Raw genomic sequence first — 18,409 nt, 5'->3', positions numbered from 1 at the left:
CCCTCTTTTTCTAAGGAAAAGGCTCTTTCTGTTTGTTATGCCGTACGCCTGGCACGGCAGCATGCGCTCCTGGGCTTCATGATCTTGAAAACAGTTTGCATGTCTCATCAGAAAAGTGATAGAAACATGAGAACAGCCACAGGCATGGGAAATAGCATTTAGTCCTGCAAATTCACCATGCACTCCTGCAGAAGTATGAAGCCAAGTGAGCAGCTTTGGGTTGGGCTTCCCAACAAAACCATGACCCTAGGGAGGAGCACAGTCATTTCCATCCCTTTGAAAAGGGGATGCCTTGCTTCTGTTTCCTTCTGGTGTTGTTCAAGACAAAAATCCTTGACATCAGGTCATTTGCCAGTGTGCAGCTATATCACAAACCTCCCATATTTTGGATCTGTGCTATCCCACTGTCTCAGTTTTTCTTGGATAAACAATAAAAATTTAATTACAATTGTTCTATATAGATAAAAATAGATTATTTGGGGAATGATTTTATAGAAACCAAGTAAGCAATAGTTATAATCAACCAAAACTGCATTTGTCCAAATTTAATATTCTCATTAACTTAAAATTACATACCTGAACCTAAGCTTGTACCTCTATATTCACTTTGAAGTAATGAGGGATAGTTACATTTCAAAGGCAATTCAGCTAATCATAAAACAAGAGTTTAATGTGAATACTCCTCTGGATGTGTGTATATCTCTCAAATTACAGTATGTTTTAGGATGACTAACTTAGAATTATGTGTCTAATTTTTAGAATCTTATGTTTTGGCAGATGGAACCCACCGTGAGTATGCTAATCTAATATATCTGTGAGAGGCACTATTAAGACAACAACTTGGATAAAAAATAATTTAAAGAAGTTAAATGATACTGCAGTTCCCATTACAACAATGTTTTTCTCCTGCAATCATTTCACTACCCATAATAAATATTTTTTAGTGATATCTCCTGAAATGAAGTGCACATGCACCTGGGACAACTAGCTGGGCTGTGCAGCCTGTAAGTTTTTGTGTGGAATGGCACAAGCATCAGATGCAACAACTTTGCAATACTTTTTTAGCATGCTATTATGGCCTAAAGAGCCTATGATACAATGTGAAAAAGATTGTGTAGCAACATTGATGGCAACAGGTTTTATCTCCACTGCACTCAAGCATCTGGGTTTTAGACATTCATAAATAAATCTCAAAGAAAAAACTAAAGAAAAAAAAGGAAAGTGAGTAATGTATTAAATTGTCTGTAAACCATTACAGAAAATTATCTCAAAACCTAGAAAACAGAGATGTAATCCAAATCCTCTAGCTCTCACATTCTACGTGCTCCTGCTGCATCTAAATCTGAATCTAAATTTATCCCTAATTCTAAATCTAAATACAAATACTTCATAGTCCAAGTAAAAATCAAAAGCTCGTCATGTTTCCTAGTATAACTCATCACAATCTCACTGCTATTATTTTGGAAGAAACTGTGAGAGAGCAGTGGAATGTCATTTTGCACTATTTAGGAAGACCATCAAGGCCAAAGATTAAGGAACATTCAGTAAAAAGACATGGACTTGACTTCTATTGCATAGACCAATGCTAGTGGCCTCAAGGAATCAGCATTGTTTGTTTCAAAAGAAAGATGATGATAATACTGGTATTACTGAAGCTCAGAGTCATGTAATAATAATGGCCAGTCTTCACGAACGAAGATTTTGGGAAAGGTCTTTTACCTTTCCAGCCTGCGCAATGGATTTTTTAGGTGAGACACAGCCTGCGCTGAACTGAGCCCACCCTTTAATCCTAAGGTTCATCTGCCGGGGCCAAGCAAGCTTGGACAATGGCAGTGAGGTCCTCAGGACGTAGGTTTATTTAGAGTGACCTTCTCATAGATGGATGGCCTCACAGGGCTAACGGGCTCCATCTGCCTGGGGGACCGGGGAATCGAACCTGGGTCGCAGCAGTGAGAGTCCTGCATGCTAACCACTAGGCCACCAGGGGTCCCCAGAGTCATGTACCTGGAATGTTAAAATACCCAAGATACATCATTTATACAGCACGCCATGTGTAAGGGAAGTCCTAGCACTGGCCCTGACACTAGACAGTGCTGACAAAATTGCCAATGAAAACCTGAAGGCAGATGCATTCAGCAGATATATATGACCCTTATCTCAGGAGAAATCTGAAAGATGCACTTAAATTTTCTGGTCTTCATGGAATAGCTTTGAGTTCCTTGGCTCTGAAAAATTTAAACTTTGTAAATGTTAAAGCTAAATGTTCTCAGACTGGGAGAACTGCACATCTTTCACCTAGGGATATCAAAACCATTAGAGTCTTTCTCCCTGCACAGTCTATTGTCAGGAAGCCCTGACAGCAAGTAGAGAAAAAGTAGGGCAAGATTAAAGAAATGGTAAATATCCATTTTCAGGCAACTAAACTGAGCCTTTGGGCCCAAATCAGTTTCAGACTAGGAACCTTAAAATGTCTTCACATAGGTGTCTATAGATGTCTAAATTCCTATTACAGGCAATAGAGCCCCAGGAAGCATTTCAGCTCATGATAAAATAGACATCTAGAGGATGAGCCAGCTGCCTACACACTGGTTTGCAGTAGCATTTGATATGTTTCTAGGCATGCATGATGTCATATGGACCTCTGGGAGATTATTGCCCTTCTAGAGCACCACCATATGAAATTACTGAGGACATGGGAAGTGCCATCAATGTCTCTGTCTTGTGAACAAATAATGTCCCTTGTGATGGTCAGCTGAATTGCCCCTCACATCACCGACTACAAATTCTCCTCCAAAAATACCACTGGGCACTAAATTTGTCAGCCTAAATTGATCTGTCCTAATCTTGAAATGAATCCCATCTGTCAGAAATATTCAAGGAGAAAATGATGCAACAGTTACGTGACACCAGTTTTCTTCTTCCATGTAGAGACACAGGAAAAACATTAGGCATCATGGCAATGAATGATACGTTAGGCATCTTGGCACTGTGATAGCTTGTAGAGCAAATGGTATCAAACAGGAGGAGGAAGGTGGTGTTGCCTCCCTGCATACCATCTGCAATAGCTTCTGGAGCTCTGTTGTCAACATTTTAAAGAAGAAGACTGAAAGGTGGGGAAGGATTTCACAGAGAGCTACAAGACCTGGTCACAATCCAGAAAAAAACATGGTTAATAAAAGGCATGGGAGATATTATTATTCATTATTGTCAATATTCACACCTGTGAAAGAAATTTGTGTCAGCAAAATTCTGTAAACTAACAGGAAAATATTCAGAGAGATGCCGTGTTTTAAAACTAAAGACTGACGAATGCTAAGGCTTTTATCCCTAAATAAAGAGAAGCTAGCACATAGAGGTGGGGAATTTTTAACCTAGGCTTGCCTGGCTTTTTCACAGAGATGCCCTAAGATGATTCATTGTGCTGCTGAACAAGCAGTTTTTTGCAGGAGGTCAAAGCAGAAGAGCAAATAGGCCCCCTGTAGCTGTGATACTTATGACACTACTTAGTGGTGCTAACATATCAAAGTGTAACCCCCAGAAATGTCCCCAGGCTTTGCATTAGACCCAATGGACCTTGGGGAATGCACTAACAGAGAGGGGAGAGAAAAGGCAAAGTCTGCCTTTCTGAAGGGGGCATGTTCCATCAATTAGCACAGTTATGCTGAGGTGCATCTCGGTGGCGGTGCTTTCCTTTCATCTTTCACAAAATATCCAATCTTCCCCAAAGCCATATAAGTACAACTAGTAGCATATACCAATGTTTAACACAAGAAATTGTTAATAAGACTGAATGTTTTCTAGAGGGAACCTCAAGAAACATTCCACTACTAAAAAATTAAAACAAAACTGTAACTTTTAAGACAGCTCTGGCAGTGTCAAAGCAAGATACTGTTGAATGAAACCCAGCAATGAGTTGTCTATGATTAAACAGTATCATCTAGAGAAGGATGATTTACTCACAAGCTGAGGAATTATTTCCTTCTTGTGCAAAGAGAATGAAAGAAAGGTAAAAAGGAGCTGCTGGTATCTCCTCCATTTCCCACAACAGTGACTGCAAATTTGCTGCAAAATTCATGGGCATCTACGAGGGAATCAGAGGGGATTTGGGAGAAAAAACATTGTAAATATAAAGTAATGTAATAATTACTAGTTTCAACTCAACGTAATTACAAATGAGCTTCCACCAGCTACTAATTATCTTCTTGGTTACAGAGGCCATATTTTATTTAGATGAAGTGGAATGAAATGCTGGTGAAAGCTACATAAGCAGTACTAACGAGAGAACACATTGGAGGAGACATATTCCCCCTTTAGGCCCTTGGACTAAGGGTCTTGTTTTAAAGGTACAGGAAGATAAAGCACACAGAAACTGAGCATTCTCCTGAGCATCTGAAAGACCCCGAGTCTAACTCAAAAAGAAATTTACTTTCCTTGAATGTGTAACAAACAGAACATGCAAAGTTAATTTGTTATAGTACTAATTGCTCTTGAGTTCTTTCTGAAAAAAATTCAACAAAAATAAACTTTTTGGATGGGGACCTTGAATCATATCCCTTTTACCTTTCTTCAGGCATTCATGGTAGCCTTCAGCATTTTCCGCAGTCAAGGAAGTAATCACATCTCTGTTGGATCTCTAGATGCCTGCATTACCTGGGAGAAACAATTCACCCAACTTCACTTTAATGAACTTATAAAGCACCCCATGAACTGAAGTCAGATCTTTTCCCCCACACAGGAATGCCTAAACCTGTCTCTATCAAAACAATGTTATGTTACATTTAACTCTGAAAGCTAATTAGCATTCATAATCATGGTTATTGGAAAAAAGTCTAAGGACTAAACAGAGCAAAACAAAGTAACCTGCAGTTCTTGCCTAAAAACTCCACCCTAAATAGACAAGGCAGAAAAGGGCTGGAGAAAATGATAAAAGATGAGACCAAAAGAGTGTGATGACACCATCTGAGATGGTCCACAAGTCTAACTTCTATGTTGGAAGACAAAGCTCATGGAAATAAAGGAGAAGGTAACAGATAGGTTGGAAAGGAAAACAGAGAGGGAAGAAGAAAGTGATTCTAAAGTGTATGCAAGGAAAAGAAGTTTCAAGGGTCACCATTTTCCCAATACACTGCAGAGGATTAATGTTGGACTTAGTGCATCACAATCCACAGTGAAATTAAAACACTGAAAGACAAAGAAATACTAGAATGATCAAAGACAATTAAAATCTTGTAAGAAGAGCATATCCATATAAATGTTTTTGACATTTAAATGTCAAAATGATTTCATGATAACAACAACAGCTATCAAGTGCAAATGAGCTTTCCATTCACCTTTTAAGTAGCAATTTAATAGGTAATTTTAGTATTTTTCCCTTCATAGACAAGGGGTATATGTTTTCTTTACAGGGTTTGTAATTTATATTAAAAAATATCATTCGTATCATGAAACAACAATTTAATTAGTTTTGTTTATTATTTATTCCCAGCAGGTTGACTTTTCTTAGGATCAGGGCTGCAGCGGCTAAGCACTCATGGTCTTGCTGTGAGAGATTCACTGCTCCAAGTAGATTTTCAGCTGAAGACACAAAGCCCTGACATAAAGTCCACTAATGGGTTGCACTCTGGAGTCATAGACATGGCTGTAGCAGTCTGCACAGACATGAAAACCTTGTCAAGTGTCTCACAGTGCAGGCGCCATAATTAAAAAAAAAACAGACACAACCACAGTATACAAGCCTTTACATACACACATTGCTTCTTATAATAGCATAATGAATGTACATTATCTATATTTGCAGCTGGTTCAGCTTACTCATAATTATCTAGCTCATTTATTGTACATCACACCGAATACAGAAATGTTATCTCCAGAGATACAGCAGAATGATAAAAACACCAACATAATTCATATGACTACAAAGAAATTTGAAGCCAATATTACTGTGCTGCTAGAGATTCCAAGCTGAAGACCACATGTTTTTGACAGGGTTTTTTTATTTTTTCTGAAAGAGAAATAGACATTTGGCTTTATCCCTCCACTCTTACAGTCTGTTTTATTACACATGTGAAATTATTTTTCACTATTTAGTTGTCTGAACATTAAGCACCAGATTATTGTATATGAAATATGTATTCTTTTAATATCTCTGATGAAACTCAGTGAAAATAAAAGCAGGATTGTTTCTGCAGTTTCTCTAGACAGCAGCCTATGTCTCTTGTGTGTGGACTACGTTTCCGTCTGTGATTAAAATGATAGGTGTCTTGTGGTTTATAAAAGCCAATCCTATTTACTTAGCTATGTTTTTAATTAAGTGTGCTTTGCAGTCAAACTCTCTGTGGCACTTGTATGGAGAATGCTATAAAAATAAAATGAGTGACTGTATGTAATATTGGATAGGGATTGCTGAAATGCATTTTAATGTTTTTAAAGCATGCTCATAAAACTTATATTGGACAGGCTAAAAATTCAGATTTCCTGGAGGAGAAGAAAATTTTTTCATTATTTAGCCAGAGTGACATATGATTAGTCATTACAGTCTGCTCAGAAAAATTAAAAAACTCTTTAATGCTACTATTTTCCTTCTGAGTTTCAGGAATTTCTACCTTACAGCTGTTTTCATCAACCATAGCAGAGCAGGTGATAAATGAGGCTCCTCTCACTGCTCACAGATTTGCTATTCTGGTGGCCCTGTCACAGAAATTAAGGACTTGGAGCACCGACTGCTTGAATTCTGCCTCTTTTCAAACCATGTGTACATCTTACATCTGGAAACACAAACACCCTTAAATTACTAGATGACATAGGATAGGAAATATATAATTATCTGGAAGTATATTCAGTACTTTGTTCTTTTATTGTTCTTATGCCCATGACTGGAACATGCAGAGCTTCAATTTTGATCCCATTCAGCTGATGCTTGTACCAACACAAAACAAAAGATGGTCTCTGCCCATAGCAGTGTATAATCTCAACAAGAGATTTCAGAGAGATACAAGATGATGTATAGATTATGCCAGAAGGAATTGTGGGCAGTAAAGTAGTCACTCTAAAAATATACATCCACTTTAGAGTGAAGTAGGCGATGCCCTCCAAAATGCCCCTTCCTCTCCAGCATCTATAAAAGGAATTAGGGAATTTGAGAACCAGATATCCACCCTACAGGTGTATAAAAGCAAAGGAGATGAATCCCAGCATTAGAACAACTATTATCAATTTTTTCTGGGAAAAAGAAAGATAAGGTTTAAGGAAGTCTGTGTACAGAGAAAAGAGCAAGGAAGTGCATATTTAGATGGAGATGATTCAACCAGATTGACACCCCACTATGATAACTGGTCAGGCACTTCCCAGTAATGCAATAGTGCAATTAATGATTTTACAATGTATTTTAAAATACATAATTCAATTTCTTCATTATCTTCTGCAGAAATAAGTCAATGTTTTGTATATGGCAGAAACTTTATTAAGTTGCAGTGGCAAAATGTACAGCTACTGCTGCAACTGCTTCTCTTTGTGAGTCAACTTTCATGACTCATTGTAAACCCTCTATTATACAGCAGCTGAGAGCAGTGAACAAAAAGCTCATGCTCTTTCTGGTGGCCTCTTCCCCCTCTAAACCAGAATTTTCTCTGTGATCCTGTATGTGTTTGCAGTATGTCAGCTACACAGTCATCTAAGCCCATTCTTGACTCAGGTCACTTGCCCTCCTGAATATTTGTTCCAAGTGCAGTCAAAGTGCAATGCAAATACAAGTGCATTATGGTCTGATAAAAGTTTGTGCTCATACAGTATAAAATGATTAGGCAGGGTGTGACTGATCGAGATACAGCTAAATCCACCACCTTCTTAAATTTGCCTCTTCCTAAGCTACATATGTGACAGTAGCTCACAAGAGAAACAGAAAGTATGTGGATCAGGCAGCAGCACACATATGCCTATTTTTCACCTCGACAGTACAGTTAAATACACAGCCTCTTGGTGCCTGTCTGGATATCCACTTTTATCACAGATCTTCACTTGTAGAATAGGGATCATACCAGCTTCTTTGTAATCTTCTTTGTCTATCCTGGATTGCAGAAAGAGAAACAACATCACAAATACTCCAGTGAGTGTTGAGAAACACCTTTAGAGATTTTTTTCTGTGCGTTTTTAGAAGGTTCAGCGCCTCCTGATAGTTTTTGTATTAAAGCAGCAAAAGACTGTTAGTTGAAGAAGAAAACTCTATTCTGTGCTGTGAACCTAAGGGTATTCTCTTACTTGTAATGAGTATAGTAGTCTAACAATTGAAATGACCCATTTACTGCACTTTAAATTTCCACAATACACCCAAATAGTGCATGTAAAGTGTGAAGGCTGTTACAAAGCCATACAAGTAGAGGTGAATATTTCTGAACACTCACTTTTAACATGTTCAAGTCATTGTGTAGGTACTGTCTGAGTTGCCTACACGTTCTTTGGCTGTTTACAAATCTTAAGACTTTAAAATGGAAAATATTTTTACTTGTTGCATCATGCTGTCTTGTAAACAAAACAGTGAGCTTTGATAATATTAAATTTTGTGGCTTAATGTGGGCTGAGGGCATAAACAGAAGATGAATGTTCAGCCTAAAGGGAGAGATGGGAAGTGCTCTGCCTGTTTCCCATTGATAAACAAGGGGATGTTGGCCAAAAGAAAGCAGCCTTTGAAGAACAAACTTCTGCTCTACTAACAGCATTCTTCTCTCAATTAATAGGCTGGTATATAATTTTCAAGAATAGTGAAGAATACAAATGTAATCTTTTATTATCTTCTGCACATCCTTAATTTTGCACTTGGATGGAATTCAAGGGATTGTGAATGGGTGAATCTTCTGCAGTTGACTTTTGTAATGTTACATTACCCGTGATCTTTCCAGGAAAAACATAGCATCCCACTGAGTCACAAGAAATGCTGGAAGCAAGCATAACAATGTTCTGTTTTCAAAAAGTATTCATATAAGAGGTTGGAAACAGCACAATATTGATGAGCTGTGTGAAGGCTCTTCCCAAACGCTCAGCTGACAGAAATTGTGGCTGTTGCACTGAGTAGAGCTGGACAGAAAAAACTTTACAGGAACTCAAGGTCTGTTCTGTGATGATATTCTTTAATTACTGATCATGAAATTAAGTCTCATTTTTAAGCATCCAATAAAGAACAGTTAAATGTTCCTGACTCCAGAGATTTGAAGCTATTACAATGATAAAATCCACACTGCAGGGCCAACATAACACAACTGTTTCCAGTTCCTTGGTTTCTTTCACTATTGGACTTAGAAAAAGAGCTAGCTACAGTATATGACATAGTAAGGTTGTTATGTCATTACTGATTATTACACACAAAAAGAGCTTGGTACCAGTCTCTGGAATATATAAAAATGATAATGGGATATAATGCTCAATATTACTGGGGTATTTTTTCTGAGTATTTATCAGTTCTCCGTAAATTAATACACTTGTAAGATAGTTAACGAATGGGGGCATTTGAGGCAAATAGTTTTAGCAGTTCAGTTCTTTCTGATATGTCATTTAGGGATAGGAATCAGAATTGCATTGCTGAGTGTCTGGACACTCATGCTGTGATTTGGTGCCTCCACTGCTGAGTTCTCACCACTGCTGATGGTGTCAGTGTCACCATTGTGTGGAGAAGAGCAGCTCTGCAACCTCCCACAGTGATGGCTGGACAATGGTGCAGGATGTGGTGTCTTTTTAGCCAACTCAGTCATCCTTGGGGGCAGGAGAGAAGAAGAAGGATGACAGAAAAGGCAGTTTGGATGGAATAGTGGGAAAATCAGAAACAATAGACTGCGGGGTTTTTCAGTCAGGGGATCTAAAACAGAAAAAATACAAATTATTTACCTCCTTCCTGCTGCAAGGGGCATGTGCAAGAAGCTTCCTCCCTTCTGTCTCCTTCCACTTCAGAAAAAATTTCAGACACCTTTTGCCTCCATTTGTTTGTGCTCAGCTACAAGGCCAGAGACTCCAGCTGGGCATTGTGTATCCTGCAGCATTAATGAGACTGAGCAACTCCAAACATGCTGTCTATCCTCCTCTTCATAGCAAGTGATACTGCCTGTCCATTAGCCACACTCCCAAAGTTTGACTTAGCCAGTCTGCCTTCGTTGCACATCCACTTACAGTCAATCTGCCAGATATATGTATGCTGTTATCGTAGTTACAGCATAGAGTATGTTTTATATATTCACCCAGTTTATTTCATCTTCTGTTCCTATAATATGTATATATATCCTTAATTCAATATAGGCAAAATCACTCAATTTCTCTCAGTTCTTTGGCTTCAGTTTTGTTGTTGCTATTTATCTTGTCAAGTTCAAGTAACAAAACACATTTACTAGCTGCCGTTGCAAGAATTATAATAGAGTTTCTTTCTTTGCTTAATTTCATCAAACCAGGAGGCTTGGTAGTACTCTCATAACAGGAATTTGCAGTGACACAACACTGAAATAACTCCTGCATCAATTTGTTCATATCAGGGCAGAAGTTTTTCAGTGTAGGAGAATCCCAGGGGAAATTAGGAGAAATACTGAGCAGACAGAGAAAGGATAGCCATATAGCTTACTGATTCCAAGACACTTTGCTGAAATACTAGCTACTTCTTTTTGCACCAGAGGGAACCGTGCTGAGAAACACCGTTACAAGTCCACTGCTTCACTCACTGATTTGATAAAAACAGAACAGAAAATTATATTTGGTACCTGATTCTTCAAACTGTTATGCAGCTGCTGAATTACGGTACTTGCAAGAGCCCTGGTGACTCAAGTTTACATGTGTGTTAAGTACTTTCAAGATTAAGACCACAGGTGCATAATAATAGCTTCTTGAATTATGCCGCTAGAAGTGGAGGTCAGTCTATCCATGAGATTATTGTGATCAAGATGTTCAAATCAACATTACATTACTTAATCAATAAGTATAAAAATCATTCTTTTTGAAGCATGATAGCCCATATCCTAGGGAAAGCTTGAATGAATCTTAGGAAACCTAAGATATCCAAAATCCATACGAGATAAAGCAAGGACACAGGAATCAAAGCAGAACACAAGAATCAAAGCAGGACTCCAGTGTTTTTTTGAAGTAAAAATCAATCACAGGATACAACTGTGAGGACCACGAGATCAAAAAATATATTGGATTTAGATGCCAGATAGCTATAAAAGCTTTTTTGAATTCATGGACATCCCGGAGCTTCTTACAACAGTCTCTTTGGTGTTGATTTTTTTCCTTTTCTCAGCACTAAAATAAGCTTAGTAAAAACAAAAAAGCTGTAACATCATCCCCACTACTACTGCAACATAATTGTGTAAAATTGAATAGATTAGCTTAAATTGAAACATTTTTTGGCATCATAACAGAGCCATTATGGGATATTTGGTTACCATAGAAACACAGGTATTGAAAGAGGCACTGTTATTAAATCATGAAACTTGAAATAAATAATTACAGATGTTAGAATCTGTAATACATAGCCTCATGTATTACATTAAAGGAATGATTTCACTGACACACCACTGCTAGCATGTAAACTCTAACTTTACTGATCGTACAAATCTATGCCTGGATGTCATTCAAATGAAAGAATCGGTCTTTGTTCAATGTTTGCAAACAAAAGTAAGATCTGAAGTTTTGGGAAATTGCTGCAACATATTTGCTGCTCACCTGCGTTAAACAAATATTCTTAAACAAGGAAATAATACTGCATAAAAAGTAACATTTGACAAAGAGGGCAGAACCACAGAAGATACTACAACACTTAGGCAGAACCTGTAACTACTAGAAATAGCTGTTTTTCTAGCACATCTATTTTCTGAGATTTAAGGTTAAATACCATTCTGTTGTTATGTTTTCTTCCCCAAGGTAAGTAAGAAGTCCTTTGCCTTCTTTATCAAACAACTTTGTCAACAACTATGGAAACAAGTTTCTACTCTGCTTGACCACATTGAAAAAGCTTAGCCTCTACTGCCACTATGCAAAATATGAAACCCATAGGTAGCCTATATGAAGGCCTGTGCAGTGAGGCAGTGCTCTGTGTGTGTACTTGTGTCTTCTTTTTCCCATACATATGAAAATTTTGCATCAGCATTCACAGGAGCAAATTTAAAACTCCAAATCTTCAACAAACTTGCAAAACTGGCCCTTTCAACTAGCCCTAATAAAGTCTGCCATTCTCAGTTTACCCTTCTCATCCCTCATTCTTTCTTCTCTTCCCTGTTTTTCTTCCCAGTACCCCTCACACACAAACTTGTCTGTTTTGATAAAGAGGTGTGCCAGTGCAAATTTAAAACCTTCTTGTAAATATTTCTGATCTGATAATTTCAACCATATTTGCTTGGATTTAAGTTCTTCATTACTGCATATGCTGCCAATTAGGGAACACAGTGTTCTACCGGCTAAAGTTCATTACAGCATATCATAACTAGAGAAAGAGAATGAAAAATAAGGAAGGATGCACTCTAGTAACGTGCGTACTTACCTTAGCCTCAACAATCTGACACCTAATGCACCACAGTTATGTGAAAATCAATGTTATACATGTTAGAGGACATGTGAGATCCAAAGATAAGGTTGTGAGACATAGCGTTTACTACATAGTGACTGGTCTCTGAAGGGGTTTGACAGCTTTACCATCCCTCTTGAGACGAGGGTCTGGATTTGAGATGTTGCATTTGCAGGACTAGAGAATTTAGGAAATCTTTCTTCTTCTGTATTTTAGTCACACTTCAGTCACCTTCCACTAACAGAAATTAACAGCAGTATGTTACTATTCCTTGTTTCTGATTCTATTATTGCATTGTTATAAGAGCAATTAAGGGGAAATTACTCTCCTCTAAAGCTGCTAATTATACTCTCAAACTCCACCCTGTCCCTGAAACATAACAACTGGTGTCATATGTCTCTACCTTGCAGGCAAAAAGGAACAGAAAAAAATCCGTAAAACACAGCCCAATTCCTTTCTTCCCAATGAGAATTTTACATATGAGATGTCAGCAAGCATCTGAAATAAGAAATGTTGCAAGTGGCACTTTTCACATACGAAACAGCGATGTAATAAGAAAAGGTGAATTTCTAGTTTGTACCTTTCTACAAAAAAGATGAGTGGAGAAAATGGCTGGATATTTCCAGCAGACTTCTAGAAATCCTTCCATAAGCCTTCAACAGAACAACCCACCAGAGAACACTCAGGCCAGCTGGCAGGTCTCTTGGTAAGTGTGTTTTGGTCTATACCCAGATGATAACACGAGCATAAATTACCAGAGAGCAGAGTGCTTCCCACAGCACTTGCCACCTCTGCAGGAACTTGTTCCTAGACTTTACCAACAGGCATCATCGCAGGTATCTTTCCCTCAGGCATTTCAGAAAACAAAAAGCAATACTGTTCATGCTGGCTAATTGCAACCCTATAAGGCATTTAACCTCTAAATAAAGTCCTGTTTTAAATATATTACCAACACAAAGGGGCACTACTTAGTTCTTTTCCAAAGGGAATTATTTCATCTTAGCAGAATATTTCTATGGAGAAAGTCTTGCACGCCATTTCTGCTTTTGTTTACTCTGAATGAGTCTGAGTAGTCTACATGGTTAGAAAGACCAAAAAGATTGAATTTCTTCATTTTCTCTTGTCTATCTAATGCTGATCCACTGGCAAAAGAGGGTGAGAGGGCAAGACATATTGAATCCAGCTGGGTTGTTACTTTTCTTTATAGCAGCCCCTTTTGGATGTGTGAGTAAAACAGTGTCAATAACACACCACTGTTTTGGATATTGCTGAGAAGTGCTTGTTCAGCATCAAGGTTTTTCCCACTTTGCCCCAGAGAGGAGGCTGGGGGAGCACAAGAAGTTGGGAGTGTACACAGCTGGGACAGCTGACCACTGAGCAAAGGGATGTTTCATGCTTTATAATGTTATACTCAGACATAAAAAATCAGGTTAAGGAGGAGGGTGCAGGGACAATTGTGGTTATGATAGTTGTCTTCCCAAGTAAACATTACATGTACTGAGGCACAACTTTCCAGGAAGTGGCTCAACATCTAACTGTCAATGGGAAGCAATGAACGAATGTCCTATTTTGTTTTGTTTGCACATACATCTTTTTTTTCACTTATTAAACATCTTTAGCTTTAGCAGGGAATCTTCTTGCTTTTGCTCTTTTGATTCTTTCTTCCATCCTGCTGGGGGATGAGTGCTTGACTGGGTGGGTGCCACGACCAACCCACCACAAGAATATAGAAGAGGGAAAAAAAGTTGAGACTCCAAGATGACACTTTCGTATTTCCTGAGGAGAGGAGGCAAATCTCAAGCTGGAAAGGGCATCTGACAGCTCATGCTAAAACCAGACTTTTTTCATGAGTAGTATCAAAGGTAACTTCCATCACATTTTTCTGTGTCTGGATAGCAATTGAGACAAGACTAGACTTCCCTCTATGAAACAGAATTTAGAAACTTTGAGCTTTTCCATTTTAGAAGTCCTAGAAATATTTCTGTATTTTGTAAATGATATCCTGAATTATTGATGAAATATCCTTTTGGCAATGTTCTTAATGGTTTTTTTTAATACCGTAAAAAAAACCTCTCTGTGGTCAGATTTTTCTTCAGCAAATTAAAGAAAGAAGTAGGCTCACCTAATAACTATACATGAAACTTCTCTTCATATCTATAAAATTGAATTGTAGTGTAATATCACATTCTAAAACATTCAGCTTTTCTCTCTATTGATCCAAAGAAAATACTTTACAAATTGACTGTCATCCTGTGATTTCCTTATGGTGATAACATATAAGTAATTCTGGTCATTTTAGTATTAGAAGAATAACTACCATATCACCTGCTTGTGTAAAAGTTTTTGTAAAAAGGACATTTGTAATCTACAGAACCTACTTACTACACCTAAGCATGTAGGATTACAAGGCAAGGAGTTGCTGCCAAGTGGTATATGGCACAAATGGTGCATGTCTCTGTGGGCAAAGGCAGCTCCATATGGACATTTCATAGAATCATAGAATGGTTTGAGTCAGAAGGGACCTAAAGATCATCTAGCTCCAGCCCCCCTGCTACAGGTGGGGATGCCACCCACTAGATCAGGCTGCCCAGGGCCCCATCTAACCAGACCTCGAACAGCTTCAGGGATAGGGAATCCACAACTTCTTTGGTTAACCTGTTCCAGTGCCTCACCACCCTCACAGTAAAGAACTTCCTCCTATCATCTAATCTAATCCTAACATCTAATACTTCTCTAAGGTCCCCTGCTCCCTCTCTGGTGCTTGGAGCCTGGCGATGGCAGAGTGGAACAGAACAGGGGAAAAGAAGGGACCAGGCACTTAAAACAGAAGCAATTCAAAACCTTAAAAAAGCAAATTCAAGATCTGGGATCATATTTTCTAGATGGGGCAACTGTGTTTATATTGCAGGCCACTTCTTCACACATATGGATAAATAAACAGCCATTTGTTAGCCTTTCAGAGCATAGTATACTAGCACAGCAGCAGGAGAAGGAAGATGCTACTTCTGTAATTTCATATTTATTTATTTTAAAGCAGTCTGATAAAAGCTCAACAGAAAATAAAAAATGTCATAATGACCTTGACTTCACCAAAGATTGTAGTCAGGAGCATTCAACAGTTTAAAACTTTCTTTCCTGCTGTCCCTGGATCAGCTGCTTCCACCCAGTTTCTTTGAGGAGAAGACTACATTTAAGCAGTAAATTTCACCAGCTGAATGGGGAAAAAACGGAGAATTCCGTCCGCACCAAAATTACAAATGAGCATAGTTGTGCCACAGAGATAAGACAGGAAGGAACAATACAAGCATTCATTTTCATATTTCTATGCAGCTAAATATATCATAGCTTTCCTACAAAAATCTTTCATGGGGAATTTATTAATTACAGCAGCAAACAGAATAGTAAAAAATACTGGCCGTAGGCTGCCATCTGCTGGTTTATGTTACAAAAGGTCACTTGCCAGCAGATTTTGGCAGATTTTGCCTTGCGATCGTAAACAGAGTGACAAATCCTCACCCATGGAAGGCTAGAGGCATCCCATTCCCACCAGTGGAAGCTGATGAAGTTTCTGGAAGCCAGTAAGTTTTCTGACCCTGACTTACTGCTCCCCAGAACTCTTTAAAAAACCACTGCTTTGCACAGATATTGTTTCTGTATTGATACTAATTTAAAATTAATATACTTTGATGCTCACTATCAGGTTATGAATCTTTCAGCCACACAAATACACACACACACGCACGTGCACAAATGTAACCCCCATGGAAGCCACACTCAAATTCTAATTTTTGTGGAACTTCATGTCATGTGTACAACCTGCATATGGTTTTCTTGCAGTAGGATTATAGTTTTATTTTCATCAGATGGCATGTCCTGAAGGTTCTCTGTCTGTTTTCCTGGGCTCTTAACATCATTTAATGACTTATTACAGCTCAGAACACAAATATTTTATTGGGTTCAAGGGCAGCATGTAAATTAAATGAACCTATGCTGGTGAGGAGATATTGGTTCTCTTATTTAGCTGACATTTACGTTAACATGTGCAAGACTAGTGCTCATAAAAAGTTCTAGAAATAAAAGCCAGGCTTGTGCGAATCAATAGCATTTTTGCCACTGGCTTCAATAAGTTCAAGATTTCAACTAACACATCTTGGTCTTGGTGCACAAATTCCTAAGCCTGCCATGAGCTCCACAGGTTATCCACAGCAAGCTCAGACTACAGATAGTGCCATTAGTTTTGCAATCAAAAGTAAGGGACCTGAAACTCTACCCATATTGATCATAATCTCAGAAAAAGTCTCTAGTGATCATTTCAGTTGTAGTGTGTACCTCCATCTTGCGGTAGTTACATTTCAGAAATAGTACTATTAATACTTCAATTTTTCATCTGAAATATTCACTAGTTTTTTTAAAAGTCTCATGAGTCCCTGTTACAAGCAATGTTAAATTTTCTTTGTTCCAAAATATACACAGCAGTGTAACTGACTACCTAATGAGCCAACAACACAGTTGACTTTTGCAAAAATTGAGCATCATAATCATGACGCTGCAATCAAGAGGATATTGTCAAGATTAACAGACCTTATATTAACTTACTTTTATGTTCTCTACAGCCCTTTGCAGAATGAATACAAGTCTCTATAATGTGAAAGGGTTTTTGCTTGCTTTCTTGCTTGAGTGTTCTAATGGAGCTCAGCGGAAAGTAGAGAAATCTGTGGTATAATGTATGTATATGTATTTGTAAGTACATGGTTGCGTTTGCATGCACATATTTTGCAGTTTCTCAGAGAAAGAGAATAGGGTTTCAAGTGAAGTTTTTGGAAGCTCAGAGCACTGTGGAATTTCCTGAGGCTTTCAGTATAAACCCAATAAGAGTCTTCAAAAACTTATGCAATATCTGTTGGAGCCACCTTCTTAATTCTATTGTCTCTTCTTAAAAATACTGAATCAATTAGAATTTAACATGACAGTTCTCAATTGCTGACAGGAACTTCCTGAGGTTCAGCAGAGTCCAGCATGTAGGATAATCTCATGCAGCACAGCAGACTGGGGTCCAGTTGGCTAGAGAGTAGCTTTACAGGAAAGGACTCAGGGATTCAGCTGGAGGGTGTGAACATGAGCCACCAATGCACCTTTGCAGCACATCAAAGTGTCCTGACTGTATTAGGGGAAGTCAATCCAGCAGGTTAAGAGAAGAGATTATATTCAGCACTTCTGAGACCACATCTGAAATGCTATGTCCAGTTTTGGGCTCCACAGTAGAAGACAGACACTGACATAGAGGAACAAGGGCAACAGAGGCCAGTAGGCAGCTTCATGGCTGGATAACACGATGTAGAAGGAGAATATGTCAGGTCTGGGCCTGTTCAGCCTGGCGGAGGGAAGGTTGTTGGTGGGGGTATCTTACTGCTGTGAACAACACCAGATGAGAGGATGCAGATAAAGGTGAGTCAGATTTTTCTAGTAGGTGCATGGTTATTGATGGAGAGGCATCAAGCAGAAATTGAAACACAAAAAAACGTGAACAGCTATAAAGAAAAAGGTTTTCACTATGAGAATGGAAACACTGAACAGGTTGTCTCAGAAGGCTGTGGGAACTTCATCTGTAGAAATATTTACAAGATAGCTGGATGTGGCTCTAAGCAAACCCTGATGCTGGCTTTGAGCAGGGGAGTCGGATGTGACACCTCCAGAAGGTGCCTTTTGGCCTGCTAGATTCTCTTCTTTACCTTCTGAAGACTTTTCTCGTTCTCGCAACAGTAACAACACAATACAGAAATTCTCTACTGGCTCTCAGGCACTTCAACAGCAAAGGAAGAATCAGCACATGACGCTGGAACAGAATATTTGCTTGGAGCTGTCCAATCCATCAGTTCCCTGTGC

This window comes from Neopelma chrysocephalum, unplaced genomic scaffold, assembly GCF_003984885.1.
Source record: "Neopelma chrysocephalum unplaced genomic scaffold, ASM398488v2 Primary Assembly neopelma1_25, whole genome shotgun sequence".
Classification (NCBI taxonomy): Eukaryota; Metazoa; Chordata; class Aves; order Passeriformes; family Pipridae; genus Neopelma; species Neopelma chrysocephalum.
Note: the sequence above shows the minus strand (reverse complement) of the source record.